A 22086-nucleotide genomic window follows, 5' to 3' on the forward strand; every position below is an offset into this window, starting at 1 on the left:
GAATGTGATGATCCGTGACACTCATCACCATTCTCACTTATGAACAAAGTGACTGACAACCACTCTGTTCTACAAAGCAACAAGGCTCTAGTGTTTATCTCTTGGATTCTTTAACCGGAATCTTCATGGTATAGGCGAGAACTGATGGCGGCATTCAAGAGAATCCGGAAGGTCTAACCTTGTCTGTGGTATTCTGAGTAGGATTCAATGATTGAATGACTGTGACGTGCTTCAAACTCCTAGCAGGCGGGGCGTTAGTGACAGACGCAAAAGGATCGATGGATTCTATTCCGGCATGACCGAGAACCGACAGCTGATTAGCCATATGCTGTGACAGAGCATAGGAACATTTTCACTGAGAGGATGGGAGGTAGCCACTGACAACGGTGAAACCCTTGCATAAGCTTGCCATGGAAAGGAGTAAGAAGGATTGGATGAAGACAGTAGGAAAGCAGAGAGACGGAAGGGAAGGCATCTTCATTCGCTTATCTGAAGCTCTCACCAATGATATACATAAGTATCTCTATCTTTATCTTTATGCTTTATTCGTTTATCACTATACCCATTTGAGTCTGCCTGACTGAGATTTACAAGGTGACCATAGCTTGCTTCATACCAACAATCTCCGTGGGATCGACCCTTACTCGCGTAAGGTTTATTACTTGGACGACCCAGTGCACTTGCTGGTTAGTTGTGCGAAGTTGTAGTGATCACAATTTCGTGCACCAGCAAGCTGTATGTAGGGCATCACCGTTGTCAATGGCTACTTTTCATCCTCTCGGGAAAATGGTCCTATGCGCTGTCAATCCATGGCTAATCGTCTGGAGGCATCACCCTTGTCGATGGCTACATCCCATCCTCTCAGTGAAAATGGTCCAAATACTCTGTCACAGCACGGCTAATCATCTGTTGGTTCTCAATCAGGTTGGAATAGAATCCCTTGATTCTTTTGCGTCTGTCACTAACGCCCAGCCTTCAGGAGTCTGAAGTTCATCACAGTCATTCAATACCGGAATCCTACTCGGAATACCACAGACAAGGTTAGACTTTTCGGATCCCCATGAATGCCGCCATCTATCTAGCTTATACCACGAAGATTCTGTTGGGGAATCTAAGAGATATGCGCCCGGCCTAAAGTAGAATGGAAGTGGTTGTCTGTCACGCACGTTCATAGGTGAGAATGATGATGAGTGTCACGGATCATTACATTCATCAAGTTTGAAGTGCAACGTATATCTTGGAATAAGAATAAAAGAGAATTGAATAGAAAGTAATGGTAATTGTATTGAAACTTGAGGTACAACAGAGCTCCACACCCTTAATCTATGGTATGCAGAAACTCCACCGTTGAAAATACATAAGTGAAAAGTTCAGGCATGGCCGAATGGCCAGCCCCCTAAAACGTGATCAATAGCCTCTTAAGATGAAGAATAAAAACAAAGCTGAGACCAAAGATGAAACGTGGTCAAAAGACGACCAATACACTAGTAAAAAGTCTTATTTATACTAAACTAGCTACTAGGGTTTACATGAGTAAGTAATTGATGCATAAATCCACTTCCGGGGCCCACTTGGTGTATGCTTGGGGTGAGCTTGATCTATCCACGAGCTGAGGCTTTTCTTGGAGTTGAACGCCGAGTTATAGCGTGTTTCTGGCGTTCAACTCCGAGTTGTGACGTGTTTCTGGCGTTTAACTCCAGACAGCAGCATGTACTTGGCGTTGAGCGCCACTTTACGTCGTTAATTCCCGAATAAAGTATGGACTATTATATATTGCTGGAAAGCTCTGGATGTCTACTTTCCAACGCCGTTGAGAGCGCGCCATTTGGAGTTCTGTAGCTCCAGAAAATCCATTTCGAGTGCAGAGAGGTCAGAATCCAACAGCATCAGCAGTCCTTTTGTCAGCCTTTTTCAGAGTTTTGCTCAAGTCCCTCAATTTCAGCCAGAAATTACCTGAAATCACAAAAAAACACACAAACTCATAGTAAAGTCTAGAAATGCAAATTTAACATAAAAACTAATGAAAACATCCCTAAAAGAAGCTTGAACTTACTAAAAACTACCTAAAACAATGCCAAAAAGCGTATAAATTATCCGCTCATCACAACACCAAACTTAAATTGTTGCTTGTCCACAAGCAACTGAAAATAAATTAGGATAAAAAGAAGAGAATATACTATAAATTCCCGAATATCAATGAATATTAATTATAATTAGATGAGTGGGACTTGTAGCTTTTTGCTTCTGAACAGTTTTGGCATCTCACTTTTTCCTTTGAAGTTTAGAATGATTGGCTTCTCTAGGAACTTAGAATTTTGGATAGTGTTATTGACTTTTCTAGTTAAGTATGTTGATTCTTGAACACAGCTACTTATGAGTCTTGGCCGTGGCCATAAGTACTTTGTTTTCCAGTATTACCACCGGATACATAAATGCCACAGACACATGATTGGGTGAACCTTTTCAGATTGTGACTCAGCTTTGCTAGAGTCCCCAGTTAGAGGTGTCCAGAGCTCTTAAGCACACTCTTTTTGCTTTGGATCACGACTTTAACCACTCAGTCTCAAGCTTTTCACTTGGACCTTCATGACACAAGAACATGGTTAGGGACAGCTTGATTTAGCCGCTTAGGCCTGGATTTTATTTCCTTGGGCCCTCCTATCCAATGATGCTCAAAGCCTTGGATCCTTTTTACCCTTGCCTTTTGGTTTTAAGGGCTATTGGCTTTTTCTGCTTGCTTTTTCTATATTTTTTTTCGCCAGTTTTTTTTTTTTTGCAAGCCTTTGCTTTTTCACTGCTTTTTCTTGCTTCAAGAATCAATTTCATGATTTTTCAGATTATCAATAACATTTCTCTTTGTTCATCATTCTTTCAAGAGCCAACAATTTTAACATTCATAAACAACAAGATAAAAAATATGCACTGTTTAAGCATTCATTCAGAAAACAAAAAGTATTGTCACCACATCAATATAATTAAACTAAATTCAAGGATAAATTTGAAATTCATGTACTTCTTGTTCTTTTGAATTAAAATATATTTCATTTAAGAGAGGTGAAGGATTAATGGATTTTATTCATAGCTTTAAGACATGGTTACTACATACTAATGATCATGAAATAGAGACACAAAACATAGATAAACACAGCATAAAAATCGAAAAGCAGAAAGAAATAAGAATAAGGAATGAATCCACTTGAGTGAGCGTGGCGTCTTCTTGAAGGTCCAATGGTGCTTTTTGAGCTCCTTTATGTCTCTTCCTTGCTTTTGTTGCATGATCCCTAGTAATTTTGGTGTTCCTATCCTTAGTTGCTCCCAATAATTGTGTGGAGGACAATTTATCCCCTGAGGTATGTCATGGATCTCTTGATTTGCAGTCAAATGTTCTACCACTGAGCTATAAACCCTTTACATGAGTCTTTCCATCTCCCATGACTCAGAGGTAGAAGCTTTTGTCTTCCCTTTTTTCTCTTCTTCTTTTTTTTTTTTGGATGTCTCTAGCCTTAGGTGCCATTAACGATTATGGAAAAGCAAAAACCTATGCTTTTACCACACCAAACTTAGAAAATTACTCGCCCTCGAGCAAGGGAAGAAAGAAAAGATGAAGAATAAGAAGAAGATATGGAGGAGATTGAGGGATGTGTGTATTCGGCTATATGGGTGGGATTGGGTGGGAAAGAGAATTTGAATTTTAAAGGTAGGTGGGGTGTATGGGGAAGAGTGGATAGATGTAGGTGGTGAATGAAAAACAGAAGGGATGACCATGAATGGAGAGAGAGGGTGAGGTAGGTGGGGATCCTGTGGGGTTCACAGATCCTGAGGTGTCAAGGATTTACATCCCTGCACCAATTAGGCATGTAAAATGCCTCTACACACCATTCTGGCGTTTAAATGCCGAGATGATGCACACTCTGGGCGTTCAACGCCCATGTGCAGCATGTTTCTGGCGTTGAACGCCAGTTTCATGCGTGTTACTGGCGTTCAGTGCCAGCTTTCCTCAAGGCACATTCCTGGCGTTCAAACGCCAGGATGTTGCTTGTTTCTGGCATTTAGCGCTAGATTCATGCTCTGTTCTGGCGTTGAACGCCAGCCAGATGCTCCTCACTGGCGTTGAACGCCAGTCTGTCCTCCCTCCAGGGTGTGATTTTTCTTCTTCTGTTTTTGATTCTGTTTTTAATTTTTATATTTTTTTCGTGACTCCTCATGATCATGTACCTAATAAAACACAAAATAATAATAAAATAAAAATTAGATAAATAAAATTGGGTTGCCTCCCAACAAGCGCTCTTTTAATGTCATTAGCTTGACAGTGGGCTCTCATGGAGCCTCACAGGTGATCAGGTCAATGTTGTATAGTCCCAACACCAAACTTAGAGTTTGATTATGGGGGCTCTTCTTGACTCTGAACTGAGAGAAGTTCTTCATGCTTACTCTCTTTTGTCACAGAGGGATGGCCATGTGCCTTAAACAAAAGGTAGTCCCCATTCAATTGAAGGACTAATTCACCTCTGTTGACATCTATCACAGCTCCTGCTGTAGCTAGGAAAGGTCTTCCAAGGATAATGCATTCATCCTCTTCCTTCCTAGTGTCTAATATTATGAAATCAGCAGGGATGTAAAGGCCTTCAACCTTTACTAACACGTCCTCTACTATTCCATAAGCTTGTCTCAATGACTTGTCTACCAATTGTAATGAGAACAAGGCAGGTTGTACCTCAATGATCCCCAGCTTCTCCATTACAGAGAGTGGCATAAGATTTATCCCTGACCCCAGATCACATAGAGCTTTTTCAAAGGTCATGGTGCCTATGGTACAAGGTATTAAGAACTTGCCAAGATCTTGTCTCTTTTGAGGTAGAATTTGCTGAATCCAGGTATCTAGTTCATTAATGAGCAAGGAAGGTTCACTTTCCCAAGTCTCATTACCATACAACTTGGTATTCAGCTTCATGATAGCTCCTAAATATTGAGCAACTTGCTCTCCAGTCACATCTTCATCCTCTTATGAGGAATAATAGTCTTCAGAGCTCATGAATGGCAGAAGGAGATTTAATAGAATCTCTATGGTCTCTATATGAGCCTCAGATTCCTTTGGATCCTTAATAGGAAACTCCTTCTTGCTTGAAGGACGTCCCAGGAGGTCTTCCTCACTAGGATTGTCGTCCTTCTCCTCCCTTGTGCATTCGGCCATATTGATCACATCAATGGCCTTGCACTCGCCTTTTGGATTCTCTTCTGTATTGCTTGGGAGAATACTGGGAGGAATTTCAATGACTTTCTTACTCAGCTGGCCCACTTGTGCCTCCAGATTTCTAATGGAGGACCTTGTTTCACTCATGAAACTTAAGGTGGCCTTTGACAGATCAGAGACTAAATTTGCTAAATTAGAAGTGCTTTGTTCAGAATTCTCTGTCTGTTGCTGAGAAGATGATGGAAAAGGCTTGCTATTGCTTAGCCTATTGCGTCCACCATTGTTAAAGCCTTGTTGAGGCTTTTGTTGATCCTTCCATGAGAAATTTGGATGATTTCTCCATGATGAATTATAGGTGTTTCCATAAGGTTCACCCATGTAATTAACCTCTGACATTGTAGGGTTCTCAGGATCATAAGCTTCTTCAGAAGCTGCCTCTTTAGTACTGTTGGATGCATTTTACCATCCATTCAGACTTTGAGAGATCATGTTGACTTGCTGAGTCAACCCTTTGTTCTAAGCCAATATGGTATTCAGAGCATCAATTTCAAGAACTCCCTTCCTCTGAGGTGTCCCATTATTCACGGAATTCCTCTCAGAAGTGTACATGAATTGGTTATTTGCAACCATGTCAATGAGTTCTTGAGCCTCTTCAGGCGTTTTCTTTAGGTGAATAGATCCACCTACAGAATGGTCCAATGACATTTTCGAAAACTCAGATAGACCATAATAGAATATATCTAATATGGTACATTCTGAAAACATGTCAGATGGACACCTTTTGGTCAACTGCTTGTATCTTTCCCAAGCTTCATAGAGGGATTCACCATCTTTTTGTTTGAAGGTCTGAACATCCACTCTAAGCTTGCTCAGTTTTTGAGGAGGAAAGAATTTATCCAAGAAGGCCGTGACCAGCTTATCCCAGGAGTCCAGGCTATCCTTAGGTTGTGAATCCAACCATATTCTAGCTCTGTCTCTTATAGCAAAAGGGAAAAGCATGAGTCTGTAGACTTCAGGATCAACTCCATTCGTCTTAACAGTCTCACAAATCTGCAAGAACTCAGTTAAAAACTGGTAAGGATCTTCAGATGGAAGTCCATAGAACTTGCAGTTTTGTTGCATTAAGGCAACTAGCTGAGGTTTCAGCTCAAAATTGCTTGCTCCAATGGCAGGAATGAAGATGCTTCTTCCATCAAATTTGGACGTTGGCTTTGTGAAGTCACTAAGCATTCTCCTTGCATTATTGTTGTTGGGTGCGGCTGCCATCTCCTTCTCTTGTTCTAATATTTCTGAAAGGTTACCTTTAGATTGTTGTAATTTAGCTTCTCTTAGTTTCCTCTTCAGAGTCCTTTCAGGTTCAGGATCAATTTCAACAAGAGTTCCTTTTTCCTTGTTCCTGCTCATATGAAAGAGAAGAAAACAAGAAAAGAAGAGGAATCCTCTATGTTACAGTATAGAGATTCCTTTATGTTAGTAGAAGAAGAAAGGGGAGAAGAATGTAGAAGAGTGGGTTCGGATATTTAGATGGAGAGAGGTGAAGAGAAGTGTTAGTAATTAAATAAATAAATAGAAGAAGATGAGAGAGGGATTTTCGAAAATATTTTTGAAAAGGAGTTAGTAATTTCGAAAATTAAAGATGAATTAAAATTAAAATTAAAATTTGAAACAATTAGTTAATTAAAAAGAATTTTTGAAAAAAGGGTGAGATATTTTTGAAAATTAGAGAGGAAAGAGTAGTTAGGTGGTTTTGAAAAAGATAAGAAACAAACAAAAAGTCAAATAGTTAGTTGAAAAAGATATTAAAGTCAAATTTAAAAAGATAAGAAAATAAGAAGTTAGATAAGATATTTTTAAATCAAATTTTGAAAAAAGATATGATAAATGATAAAAAGATTTAATTTTTAAAATTAAAATTAATTACTTAACTAACAAGAAACTAAAAGATAGGATTCTAGAATTTAAAGATTGAACCTTTCTTAACAAGAAAGTAACAAACTTCAAATTTTTGAATCAATCACATTAATTATTAGTGAATTTTCGAAAATATGATATAAAGATAAGAAAAAGATTTTGAAAATATTTTGAAAAAGATTTTTGAAATTTTCGAAAAATAGAAAAAAAATGAAAAAGATATAATTTTTGAAAAAGATTTTGAAAAGATAAGATTTTTAAAATTGAAAATTTGACTTGACTTGTAAGAAACAACTAATTTTGAAAATTTTTGACTAAGTCAACTCAAATTTTCGAAAATTATGAGAAAAATAAGGAAAAGATATTTTTTTGATTTTTGAATATTTTAATTATGAGAGAGAAAAATAAGCTATGTGTGGACACAACTCCGTTCAACTTAACCAGCAAGTGTAATGGGTCATCCAAGTAATACCTTACATGAGTAAGGGTCGATCCCACAGAGATTGTTGGTATGAAGCATGCTATGGTCACCTTGTAAATCTCAGTTAGGCAGATTAAATTGATTCATGATAGGTTCGAAAATTAATAATAAACAGAAAATAAAATAGGATAGAAATACTTATGTAAATCAATAGTGGGAATTTCATATAGGCGTATGGGGATGCTGTGCTCCTCTTGAATCTCTACTTTCTTATTACATTCATCCAATTCTTCATACTCCTTTCCATGGCAAGCTGTATGTAGGGCATCACCGTCGTCAATGGCTACTTTTCATCCTCTCGGGAAAATGGTCCTATGCGCTGTCACTGCATGGCTAATCGTCTGGAGGCATCACCCTTGTCGATGGCTACATCCCATCCTCTCAGTGAAAATGGTCCAAATGCTCTATCACAGCACGGCTAATCATCTGTCGGTTCTCAATCAGGTTGTAATAGAATCCCTTGATTGTTTTGCGTCTGTCACTAACGCCCAGCCTTCAGGAGTCTGAAGTTCGTCACAGTCATTCAATACCGGAATCCTACTTGGAATACCACAGACAAGGTTAGATTTTCTGGATCCCCATGAATGCCGCCATCTATCTAGCTTATACCACGAAGATTCTGTTGGGGAATCTAAGAGATATGCGCCCGGCCTAAAGTAGAACGGAAGTGGTTGTCAGTCACGCGCGTTCATAGGTGAGAATGATGATGAGTGTCACGGATCATTACATTCATCAAGTTTGAATTGCAACGTATATCTTGGAATAAGAATAAAAGAGAATTGAATAGAAAGTAATGGTAATTGTATTGAAACTTGAGGTACAGCAGAGCTCCACACCCTTAATCTATGGTGTGCAGAAACTCCACCGTTGAAAATACATAAGTGAAAGGTTCAGGCATGGCCGAATGGCCAGCCCCCTAAAACGTGATCAATAGCCTCTTAAGATGAAGAATAAAAACAAAGCTTAGACCAAAGATGAAACGTGGTCAAAAGATGACTAATACACTAGTAAAAAGTCTTATTTATACTAAACTAGCTACTAGGGTTTACATGAGTAAGTAATTGATGCATAAATCCACTTCCGGAGCCCACTTGGTGTATGCTTGGGCTGAGCTTGATATATCCACGAGCTGAGGCTTTTCTTGGAGTTGAACGCCGAGTTATAGCGTGTTTCTGGCGTTCAACTCCGGGTTGTGATGTGTTTCTGGCGTTTAACTCTAGACAGCAGCATGTACTTGGCGTTGAGCGCCACTTTATGTCGTCAATTCCCAAATAAAGTATGGACTATTATATGTTGCTAGAAAGCTCTGGATGTCTACTTTCCAACGCCGTTGAGAGCGCGCCATTTGGAGTTCTGTAGCTCCAGAAAATCCATTTCGAGTACAGAGAGGTCAGAATCCAACAGCATCAGCAGTCCTTTTGTTAGCCTTTTTCAGAGTTTTGCTCAAGTCCCTCAATTTCAGCCAGAAATTACCTGAAATCACAGAAAAACACACAAACTTATAGTAATGTCCAGAAATGTGAATTTAACATAAAAACTAATGAAAACATCCCTAAAAGTAGCTTGAACTTACTAAAAACTACCTAAAAACAATGCCGAAAAGCGTATAAATTATCCGCTCATCAGTGGCCAACCTAAAAGGAGAGAAAAGAAATAAAATTAAGCCTGCAATAAAGATATTAAAGCGAAGAGAATGTAGGCGGGGCTAATGCCAAATAAAAGTAGGGTTCTCACTATATGGTAGCTACAACATATAAGTGAGAAGACAATATAAGCTAAGGTATATCAACTAATACTAGATGCAAGAGTAAAGTCAAAGCATAAGTACATGACATGAAGAGTGTGTTGCATCAAGCTTAATCAACAATTGACACAAACAAGATTAGTGATAAGCATGAGAGCATTTGGTCCCATCCTAATTCAATGATGATGAGGTACAAAAACAAGGGATCACGAGTCAAGAAGGACTAAAGCACTAATCTTGTGTGTAGAGCAAATTTAATGCCAAAAAAGTCATGAAGCACTAAGAGTAACCAAGAAATTCTCAACAATTGATTTAGACCCCTTTAGTTGAGAACTATACCAACCATTGCACTTAGACTTTGAGTTTCCAACCATAAGGAACCTTGGTTGGCATTTCCACCCACTAATAAATTCTCTTTTGCTCTTAACCCCACAAAGAGCTCTAAGTTTCCCATCCATCTCAATTAAACCATATTCAAGTGGGAAAGTAAAGATTAGAGATAAGAATTTTACCCACTTGAATGTTATGTTGGATGGTGACTTAGGAAGGGACGTCTCCAATGGTCTTATAAGTTCCATTCCCTTGTGCTTTTCTTGGACTACCTCCACCTCTTGGCAAGCTTCTTCAACTTTAACCTCTTCCTCTTGACAAAGTTCTTCACATTCAACCACTTCTTCACCAACTTCTTCTAGCTCTTTCCCACTCTTCACATCGCAACTTGGAGGTAATGTGGAACACACCTCAACATCTAGCTTAATTACAATAGGGGAAGATTCCTCAAATACCAAGGGATCATGTGTTGGTGTGGGATCATCTTCAAGAGGGAGATTTGTTATTTGCTCATCTTCTTCCAATCCTTCATCATTCATTATATGCTTAGGAGGTTGCGCACCCTCCTCAACATCAAATTCAAGCTCATTGGAAGAGGGTTTAACAACTTCCACAAAATCATCAACCACATTGCTTGGTGTGGAAGTGTCATCCAACTTAAAATCTACCTCTTGTTCAACTTCGCCTAGGTCTTCAACCACTTCTTCTTCATCAACAATCTTTCCCTCCTCCACCTGTTGTAAGACATACCCCATCTCCTTGTCCTCATGTTGAGATTCTAAAATCTCCTTTATACTCCTTTCTTCGGTTAATTTCTCACATTCATCCATGGAGGTGCTTTGCTTGTTGCATGAGTCCCATGAGTCTAAGATAGCGGTAATGTTAGCAAACTGAGCCATGATTTTTTCAAATATGGGAGGTGATTCATCTTGTGGTTGAGAGTTCTCGTACATTGGAGGTGGTTCATCTTGGTAATAGTATGGAGGTGGTGGTTTTTGAGGGTATTAGGGGTTGAATTGGGGTGGTTCTTCATATGGTTCATATGGTTCACAAGGTGGTTGGTATGGTGAATATGGGTTGGGGTCATATGGAGGTTTTTGGTGAAAAGGGGCTTGTGAGTAAGGTGGTTCAAAATTATGTTGAGGAGGTGGTTCATAGGCATATGGTGGTGGTTGTTGACAATCACAATAAGGGTCACCACATCCATTAGATTGATATGCATTAGGATTAGAAGTGTTCATACCCTGACCGAGCTCTCCAAACTCGGGAAGTTCGCAGAAGGTCCGACCTCGTCCCAAAGGCCCACGCCTGAGGTCGGACCTCAGACAAATAAGTTAAGAAGGCCCATCAAAAGGAACGAAGCCCAAAAACCTAAAGGCCCAAACGGCCTAGGAAAGGCGGTTCCACGAAGATAGGGATAAAACCCCCAAAAGATAAGATAAGATAAGAATATCTTATCCAGGGAAGATCACGGCCAACTACTATAAATACACTGGAGCACCCAGGTATAACATATACTCTAATTCTACTCAATATCTGCTTGGACCCATGCTAACTTAAGCATCGGAGTGTCATTGCAGGTACAACCCCCAGCCGCTCAGCACACCAAGCTCGGGTCACGGAACCCCTACCTCGGGTCTTGCCAGACGACCGAGCTACACGTTTCAGGTAACCCTCGGAACATTGGCGCCGTTGCCGGGGACCTGGAAGTCATCCCTTTACCATGGCGGACGATCCTCTCAACAATGACCAAGCTGCTTCAGAACAAGAGGAGGAAATTGACACCGGAGAACGACCGGATAGCCCTCTATCACCACGCACTCCAGGAGGAAACAAACAGAATCGCCCAAGTACATCACTCCCAAACAAAGATCCACAAAATCCCGAAAGAGAAAAGAGCTCGGAAATTCTAGAAGCAGTCCGGGCACAACAAAACCGACTGAAACAACTCGAAGAGGACATAAAGAAGCAAAAAGAAACCGAACAAGATCTGCGAAGGGAGGCTCGCAAACGCAGAGAATTAGAAGAAAAACTACGGAAAATAGAGGCCAACCTGAAAGATCGAACAGAACGCGACACCACCCCCGAAGGCAATCAGGATCCCTTCACAAAAGAGATCATGAAGGAGAAGGTACCGCGAAACTTCAAACCACCCGATATGGATCTCTACGACGGCACCACCGATCCAAGTCACCACCTCAGCAACTTCAGAAGCAGAATGTACCTAGTCGACGCCTCCGACGCGATTCGGTGCAAAGCCTTCCCCACCACTCTCACCAAGTCAGCCATGAGGTGGTTCGACAACCTGCCACCGAGATCAATCACCAGCTTCGAAGACCTAACTAAGAAATTCCTAACAAGGTTCTCCATTCAAAAGGACAAGGCAAAACATGCCCCCAGTCTACTCGGGATCAAACAAGGTAACCAAGAAACTCTCCGAGAATACATGGAGCGATTCAACAAAGCCTGCCTGGATATACAACACTTGCCCACTGAAGCAGCTATCATGGGATTGGCAAACGGCCTAAAGGAAGGACCGTTTAGCCAATCCCTCTCCAAACGATACCCGACCTCCCTATACGAGGTGCAGGAGCGGGCAGAAAAATATATCAATATGGAGGAAACCTCCCAGCTAAGAGACTCTTCTAGGAAGGAATCAACCTACCCACTCCGAGATCGAGATCGAGAACAGAAGAAGAAAGAAGAACCCAACTCGGACAAGCCACGGAAGCACCACAACTATACCCCCCTCCGAGTCTCCTTGGTAGACATCTACAGAGAAGTATGCCACACCGAAAAGATCCCACCACCCCGACCTCTAAAACACAAAAGAGTGGGGAGAGATCGGTCCGAATACTGCGAATATCACAAGCTCTACGGTCATTCTACCAACGACTGCCACGACCTAAAGAATGTTATAGAAAAGCTAGCCAGAGAAGGAAAGCTCGACAGATACATAGCAGAGAAAGGAGAAGAGACCAGGAAGAGAAGACGAGGAGACAATGAAGGTCGGGCCGAACAAGTCCCGCGAACCCCTGAAAGACACGTTCACATGATAAATGGAGGTTTCGCAGGCGGAGGAACATCCAGATCCTCGCGAAAAAGACACCTCAAAGAAATCTATCATGTCCGAGAAGACAGTCCCCTGCCCGAGTTACCCACTATCTCATTTACCCGAGAGGATGCTCAAGGGATACTACCCGGGCACGACGATCCAATGGTGATCACCATTATCCTAGCAAACGCCAACTTACATCGAACCCTGATTGACCAAGGAAGCTCAGCAGATATCCTGTTCAAAGCGGCCTTCGACAAGCTCGGACTTGAAGAAAAAGAGCTAAAGGCCTATCCCTCCGACCTATTTGGGCTAGGGGACACCCCGATCCACCCCTTAGGATACATCTCGCTACACACTACCTTCGGAAGAGGCGAGCAATCTAAAACGTTAAGCATCGACTACATTATAGTCGACGTTACCTCAGCATACAATGCCCTCATTGGGCGACCAACCCTAAACAGACTGGCAGCTGTGGTCTCAACCCCACACCTCTGTATGAAGTTCCCTACCGCAAAGGGAATCGCCACCCTAAAAGGCGACCAAAAATTAGCACGGCGATGCTACAACGAAAGTCTAAGCCTAAAAGGGAAAGAGGTCAACACAATAGAACTCGGGCGAGTTCAAACCCAAGAAGACCTTCGGCCACAACCAGAGGGAGAAACCGAAAGGATCCAAATTGGGAACACACCTGAAAAAGTAACAAACATTGGAGCAAACCTCGAAACAGGCCTAAAGGAGGAACTCATAACCCTCTTAAGGGAGAATTCCGACCTCTTCGCCTGGAAAGCCTCCGACATGCCAGGCATAAACCCCGATCTGATGTGCCACAAGCTATCAGTGTACCCGGGATCCCGACCTGTCCAACAAAGACGCAGGAAGCTCGGGCCCGAACGCATGCAAGCAATAGAAGAACAAGTACAAGCACTACTAGATGCAGGGTTCATTAGGGAAGTAAAATACCCCCTATGGCTCGCAAACGTGGTCCTAGTAAAAAAGCCCAATGGAAAATGGAGGATGTGCGTCGACTACACGGATCTCAACAAAGCCTGCCCCAAAGATCCATATCCGCTACCAAACATCGATGCCTTAGTAGACGCAGCCTCAGGCTATAGATATCTCTCCTTCATGGACGCATACTCGGGATACAACCAAATCCCGATGTATGGACCTGACCAAGAAAAGACCTCGTTCATAACCCCAAGGGCAAACTACTGCTACGTAGTAATGCCCTTCGGGCTGAAGAACGCAGGAGCAACCTACCAGAGGCTAATGAACAAAGTGTTCTCAGAGCACATCGGACTACAACTGGAGGTGTACGTCGACGACATGCTGGTAAAGACACAAGAAGACAGAAACTTGCTGACCGACCTCACCAGTGTCTTCGGCACCCTCAGAAAACACAACATGAGACTTAACCCGACAAAGTTCACCTTCGCCGCAGAAGCCGGAAAGTTCTTAGGCTTCATGCTGACTCAAAGGGGCATCGAAGCAAACCCGGACAAATGCCAAGCAATACTCAATATGAAGAGTCCGACGTGTGTCAAAGAAGTACAACAACTGAATGGAAGGCTGGCCGCCCTATCAAGATTCTTGGCAGGATCAGCAATAAAATCACTACCTCTCTACTCACTCCTAAAGAAAGGGAAACCCTTCTCATGGACCCCGGAGTGCGAAAAAGCCTTTCAAAAATTCAAGGAATTCCTCGGGCAGCCACCAATCCTAACCCGACCTCTAAAAGGAGAAGAGCTCGTACTATACCTCTCGGTCGGACATCGAGCAATCGCTTCAGCATTAATACGAGAAAATGACCAAGGACAACACCCCATATACTTTGTAAGCAAAGCACTACAAGGGGCCGAATTAAACTATCAGAAAATAGAAAAATTCGCCTACGCCCTAGTATTCACAGCTCGGAGGCTCCGCCCCTACTTTCAAGCCCACACCATCAAAGTCCGAACAAACCAACCCATGAGACACATCCTACAAAAAACAGACCTGGCAGGACGAATCCTACAATGGGCGGTGGAACTGTCCGAGTTCGACCTCCACTATGAAGCCCGGACTGCGATAAAATCTCAGTATCTAGCCGACTTCGTCGCGGAATACACCGAGACCCCTGGAACCCCACTCTCATGGAACCTGTACGTTGACGGGTCCTCAAACAAAACAGGAAGTGGAGCAGGGGTTATACTCGAAAGCGACCAAGGAACGCGGATAGAACTATCCCTAAAATTCGAGTTCCAGGCTTCGAACAACCAAGCCGAATACGAGGCCCTACTAGCAGGCCTAAAACTAGCCGAAGAAGTCGGAGCCCAGAAAATCACAATCTTCAGCGACTCCCAGGTCGTCACATCACAAGTCAATGGAAGCTACCAGGCCAAAGACCCGACTATGAAGAAATACCTGGACCAAACACAGGCACAATTACGCCACTTTTCAGAAATACAGATCCAGCACATACCTCGGGAACAAAATGCCCGGGCAGACGCCCTCTCAAAGCTTGCTAGCACCAAGCCCGGAGGCAACAACAGAAGTCTTCTCCAAGAAACCCTACAATCTCCCTCCGTGCTAAGAGAGGAAGAAACGTTAAATATATCCAACCAACAGCAAGGATGGATGACCCCCATACTCAACTACCTGAAGTCAGGAACTCTCCCCATAGAAAGAAAAGAAGCTAAAAGGCTTACAAAAGACGCCCAGAATTATACGCTAATTCACGACGTATTATACAGAAGAGGATTCTCAAACCCCCTCCTTAGGTGCGTTCCGACTTCAGAAACAAAGGGCGTTCTCGAAGAAGTCCACGAAGGCATGTGTGGGAACCATCTCGGAGCTCGGGCACTATCCAAAAAAGTAGTCAGAGCCGGGTTCTACTGGCCGACCTTGCAAAGAGACGCAACAGAGTTTGTGAAAATATGCCCCCCCTGCCAAAAACACGCCAATTTTCACAAGGCACCACCCGAAGACCTTATCAGCATCACTGCACCATGGCCCTTCGCAAAGTGGGGACTCGACCTACTCGGTCCGTTCCCACAAGGACCGGGGCAAGTCAAATACCTCATAGTAGGGGTCGACTACTTCACGAAGTGGATCGAAGCTGAACCCTTAGCCGCCATTACGGCTCAGAAAAGCCGCAAATTCCTATACAAAAACATTGTCACAAGGTTCAGAGTCCCCTACTCCATCACAACAGACAATGGAACACAATTCACGGACACAAGTTTTCAGAAATTGGTGGCCGAACTAAAAATCAAACAGCAATTCACATCAGTCGAGCACCCACAAGCCAATGGGCAAGCAGAAGCTGCAAATAAAATCATCTTGGCCGGGTTAAAACGAAGACTCCAAGAGGCCAAAGGGGCATGGGCCGAAGAGCTCCCCCAGGTGCTATGGGCATATCGGACAACCCCACACTCTACAACGGGAGAATCGCCATTCCGACTAGCTTATGGAATGGAGGCAATGATTCCTATTGAAATAGAGGAAGGGTCACCTAGAACCATCTTCTACAACGAAAAAGATAACCCGCAGGCACAAAGGGAAGAACTCGACCTCCTCCCCGAGGTCCGAGAAAGAGCTCGGATTCGAGAAGAAGCCTTAAAACGGCGAACGGCCCTCAGATACAATCAAAAGGTAATAAAGCGAAGCTTCTCCATTCACGACCTGATTCTAATCCGAAATGACATCGGAACACAAAAGTCGGGAGAAGGAAAGCTAGCCGCAAATTGGAAAGGGCCCTACAAGGTAACAGAAGTCTTAGGGACAGGCTACTACAAAATATCCGACCTAGAAGGCAATGAGCTGCCCAGAATCTGGCACGCCTGTAATCTAAGGCGGTACTACAGCTAGAAAAACTTAACCCGAGGTGTACTCTTTTTCCCTACAAGGGTTTTTTAATGAGACACCCGGTTAAGCAGGATACCCGACCTAAAGGGTAAACACTTTGTAAATATTCTTTCTTTTTTAATACTAATCAAATTTCTCTATTTTCTCTTCCTCATGATGAAGCAAATCCTAGAAAGTACCCCACCAAGGCGCATTAATTTATGCTCGGCAAAACGCAAAAAATCATTTGCCAAAAGACCATACAAGGTCGGCAAAGATAAAGCGACGAGGTTCAAATTAATGTGAGAAGTTATAAAGTAACCCTGAAAATGGCTCGAAAAGCCAAATAAAAAAGAGGTTACAAAAATAACTTAAAAAGGCCGACCAAACGACGAAGTCGGACCCAACAAAGGGAAAAGTTATAAAGTAACTCTAAAATGGCTCAAAAAGCCAAATAAAAAGAGATTACAGAAATAACTCAGAAGAACCGACCAACGACCAAGTCGGACCTAACAAAAAAGGAGGTACTCAAGCACCCGATGTCCGAGAAAAAGCTCGGCCCAAGAAAGAAGCCTTAAAATGGCAAGAACCAGGATTTCGAAAAACGCTTACTAAAAAGTTGCTTTACAAAAAGCAACTAAAAAGTACAAGCGAAAAGAACGAAATCGAAAGAAGTTTCAAAACGCTAGCTAAAAAGTTGTTATCCGAAAAACAACTAAAAAGCACGAAAGCGGAAACAAGAAGTCAAAACGCTAGCTAAAAAGTTGTTAATCGATAACAACTAAAAAGCACAAAAGCGAAAACAAGAAGTCAAAACGCTAGCTAAAAAGTTGTTATCCGAAAACGACTAAAAAGCACAAAAGCGGAAACAAAAAGTCAAGCGCGAACAAAAAAACACCACATAATAAAGTTACTACAAGTAGCTAAATAAAACAAAAGGTGTCCAAAGCGTTCAACAGAAACCATCCAAAAACAAAAGAGCCCACAAGTCGGGCAAAACACCAAGAAGTACAAGATTACAGAGGATCGAGGCCCTTTCCGGACTCCACATCGACAGCAGGCTGAAACATAGATATCGGGACTGCATCGACGGCAACGTCATCCCGGTTTGATACCTCCACACCAGATCTATCCTCGGCCAAAGGTGAAGTCGGGTTCACAACCGGAACCTCGGGGTCGGACACCAGAGCCTTGTGGGCGGACACCGGAGCCTCATCCTCGGCAGGAGCAGGAACAATCTTTCCCTCCACAACAATGTTTTCCGTACTGAATAAGCTCAGATCCAGGTCGGGAGCAAGAACCCGGACCTGATCCCTCAAATTCACAAACATAGCATCCATACCCTTGGCCACATTATCTTCCAGCTCGTAAAAATCATCCCGAGCAGACTGCAACTTCTCCTTCGTCTCCACAAGCTCGGCATACAGCTTAGTATAGTTCTCCGTCGCCACCCTCGCCATCTCCTCAGATGTCTTCGCCGCCGCCACAGCCGCGGTGGCCCTAGTTTTCTCTTCCTCCAAAGAGGCCTCCAGCTCAGTAATCCTGGCAGCCTTCAGTTGACTAATCTTATCAAGCTCAGACCGTGCCTTCTCAAGTCGGGAGCTGGTCGCCCCAAGGGGAGCTTTCTTGAACTCCCGAGCAATAGCGGCATGAAGACTAGCCATCCGAACACAGCTCCGCGCCATATACTGAAAGTGATGCTCCATAGACGCATCATCAGTAGAAATAAAGGTCTGGGAGAGAATGTGCTGCTCAATCCAACCAAGAGCGTCAAAATCCTTATCATTGAAACCGGCAAGCTCTTGAGAGGTCTTCTGCTTCTTGGGGGGAGGACCCGAGGTCGAAGACGGGGAAAGGTGACCGGGTCCGGAGGTCGGAGGATCTTGAGTTATAGCTCGGAACTGAGGAGTCGGAATGGTCTTCGACCGAGTCTGAACACCCACGGTAGTCTTCTGCGGAGAAGATCGGGCAGAAGCCTCAGCCTCGATATTCCGAGCAGCCGCAGACTTCTTCGACCGACGAAGAAACTTCATGGAATCCGCCTGAGAAGACATCTCTGCAGAAACAAAAAGAAAGGGATTATCACAAACAAGAATTCCACCAAAACAGGCAAAATACTAAAAGGATGAAGCTCGGAGAGGTCGGGAACTACCTAACTCGGAACGGAGAAGGCTTGGATCTCCCAACATTTTCTTCGTGTCCAAGTGAGGTGCCCGACCCCATAAACTGCTCAACACACCCACAAAAGCCTGCTCTACCTCATCTAGACTCTCAAAAGTATACTTAACCGACACTACCTTCTCCTGCCAACAAAGAGGAAAAGAAGGCTCCCCACTCTCATCTAGAAAGAAAGGTCGGACATCTCCAGCAGCCCGGACCTTGAAATAGTAGTTCTTGAAATCATGAAACGACTCATCATACAAGGTACAAAACTTCTTTCCCTGGTTAGCCCTAAAAGAGACCCAAGACACCTTCCCAGCACCCGACCCCGGCTTCGTCAACGCGAACAGATAGGAAAAAAGAGAAACAGAAGGGGAGACGCCCAAAAACTGACACAAAAGTTGAAACAGCTTTAAAAACGCCCAAGAATTTGGATGGAGTTGCGTAGGGGCAAGGTTACAAGACCAAAGGACCTCGGACTCCAAGTCGGTAAAAGGAAGTCGTACACCCAGCTTAGAGAAAAAACAATCGTAAGCATAAAAGAATAGCTTCTCGGAACTTTCTAAAGGCGGGAAGCACACTCTCTCCTCGGACTCCGGGGCTACTAGCTCATAATCCCGCTCAGACTCCCTGTTCTCACAAATACTACACTCCCTACGGAACCTAACTAGATACTCAGAATCTACAACAGAAGGGACCCTTAGAGGAACAGGATCTACCCAACCAAGACCACTCGGAATCTTGGTCGACATTGCTTGAAACACCTTTCGAGACATAAAAATCTTGCCTACAAAGAAGAATACAACAGCAAGCCAAAAATCACATAATAGGCAGACAGCAAAAAACCCATTCAGCAGAAGCAAGAAAACAAAAGTTCTTTTAGAAGAAAAATGCAGTAACCCGAAAACAAAATACCAAGAGAAAAGAGCCCCCCCCCACATACAAACAACCAAAGCAATGGCGGCGCCTCTCTTCGGGGCAACCCCAGCATAGAAGAAAAAGAAACAAAAGCATATGTGCACAGCGAAAGTAAAGACGAGAAACAAACCTGGAAGAAAGGAAGAAGACGACGAGCTCCGATGCAAGAAGAACAGAGAGAAAGAAGGAAGATGCTCGAAAGAGAGGTGGCGAAAAATCCAGAAAAAGGGAAAGGGAACAGAATAAACAAAGAAAATGAGGAAAGGGGCAAATAAATGCCTTCACAGAGCCCGAACGGAAATCAAGGAGAAACGGTAAAAAGCAATAAATGCTGAAACGGCCATTTTTCAAAAAATTTTGAAAAGACGACTATGCCCGAGCTCGACCTCTCAAAAGGACGAACTCGGACAGGGGCACTGTTCATACCCTGACCGAGCTCTCCAAACTCGGGAAGTTCGCAGAAGGTCCGACCTCGTCCCAAAGGCCCACGCCTGAGGTCGGACCTCGGACAAATAAGTTAAGAAGGCCCATCAAAAGGAACGAAGCCCAAAAACCTAAAGGCCCAAACGGCCTAGGAAAGGCGGTTCCACGAAGATAGGGATAAAACCCCCAAAAGATAAGATAAGATAAGAATATCTTATCCAGGGAAGATCACGGCCAACTACTATAAATACACTGGAGCACCCAGGTATAACATATACTCTAATTCTACTCAATATCTGCTTGGACCCATGCTAACTTAAGCATCGGAGTGTCATTGCAGGTACAACCCCCAGCCGCTCAGCACACCAAGCTCGGGTCACGGAACCCCTACCTCGGGTCTTGCCAGACGACCGAGCTACACATTTCAGGTAACCCTCGGAACAAGAAGTATACCCATAAGAATCCGAAGGTTGTTGTCGCCAAGAAAGTTGTTCATAAGCTTGGGGCTCCTCCCACCTTTGATCTCCAAATTCTTGATGCATGTCCTCATTGAAGCTTCCATTCCCTACAACATAGTTTGAACCAAACTCATAGCCAAAGTGAGGATGAGAATTCATAATAGCAAAGAGAAACAAAAACTAACAAAATAAGCAACGAAGTCCTAAAGCTAACAAAAACTAACAAATAAGCAAAAAGCAAACATATTCACAATATTCACAATAGCTAACAATATAACACCATTGCAACTCCCCGGCAATGGCACCATTAATTTGATAGCGACAGTTGTTTGTTGGTTTGGAGCTATCCTTACAACGAAATTCTTCTTTCAATAAGAGAAATTCCTAACCAACGCAATTCCCTTTCAATAGTTTCTATAAGTGTGGGGAGGTGGTGGTCACCGGTGAGTAACCGGAGACAGTGGTGGTGGAGTATGGAATAGAAGAGATGAGAAGAGAAGAGAAGGGATGGAAGAAGAAGAAGAAAGAAACAAGAAAGAGGGTGAGAGAAGCAGGGCGCGCAGCTTTAAAACTGGTTCGCGCAATCGACGCGCACGCGCAAGGTGCGCTAGCGCGTCAGTGAGGGTTGAGCGAGGGACGTGAGTGCGTCATTGGCACGCCCGCGCGAGTATAGCTGTGCCCTTGGCATAGAACTGGCACAAAGTTGGCATAAGTCTCGGTTTTTTATACTAGAGTTGGCATGCAGCACAGGCGCGCGAACGCGCACATTGCGCTGACGCTTGCTTGATAGGGTTGGCTACCGGCGCGGACGCTCGCAGTGCGCAGACGCGTCGGTACGGGCAAATGCTAGGCACAAAAATAGCACAAGCATGGCACAACTCTCGGTTTCTTTGTATTGGAAATTTGCACAGTGCACCATCGGCGTGTGCATGCACAGTGCACTTGCGCGTCGATGGCCAAGTTGCAAGTGGGACGCACTGGTGGCATTTACACTGGCGCGTGGGGGCTGGCATGAAGTGGACATAAAGTGGGCACAAGATGGGCATAACTCTCGGATTTTTGGCCCAGGAGTAAGAATGCACTACCGGCGCGCGCGTGCACAGTGTGTTCATGCGCGGATGCCCCTTTTTTCCTTTTTTTTAGCACATAAAAGAAGCTATTCTAACACATTTTTGGCAGGTGTTCAAGCTAGTAGGCAAGAGAACACTTCACAAATTCATGCACCATTCAAAATATAGCATTCTCTCCACTTCAACAATTCTTCCATACCAAAACAATGAAATCTATCTAAACATCCTAGTTATCTAATAAGATCGACAACTAGAATTCCTAAGCAATCAACAACATCAAGAAATCACAAAATTCACAAGAATCTAAACTAAAAGAAAGATGGTATACACAATGAAGATCTTACCATAGTGGGGTGCCTCCCACCAAGCACTTTTCTTTAACGTCCTTAAGTTGGACGGTCAGTCACTCAAGTCTCTCCTTCTCTAGGTGCATCCTCTAACAGGAACACCTCTAGCTCTTTTGGGAGCTTGTAGCCATGGTACTTCTTCACTCTATGTCCATTCACCTTGAAAGTTG

At 43.4% G+C, this 22086-nt stretch overlaps 1 non-coding gene across 1 annotated transcript; it reads left to right on the plus strand.

The window, feature by feature from the left end:
- The first annotated feature begins 5954 nt into the window (after positions 1-5954).
- On the plus strand, positions 5955-6058 carry LOC130977622 (small nucleolar RNA R71). The gene has a single exon (XR_009085308.1). It is a non-coding gene; the product is annotated as a small nucleolar RNA R71 (small nucleolar RNA).
- The last annotated feature ends 16028 nt before the right edge of the window (positions 6059-22086 follow it).

Source organism: Arachis stenosperma, chromosome 4, assembly GCF_014773155.1.
Source record: "Arachis stenosperma cultivar V10309 chromosome 4, arast.V10309.gnm1.PFL2, whole genome shotgun sequence".
In the NCBI taxonomy this organism is placed as follows: domain Eukaryota; kingdom Viridiplantae; phylum Streptophyta; class Magnoliopsida; order Fabales; family Fabaceae; genus Arachis; species Arachis stenosperma.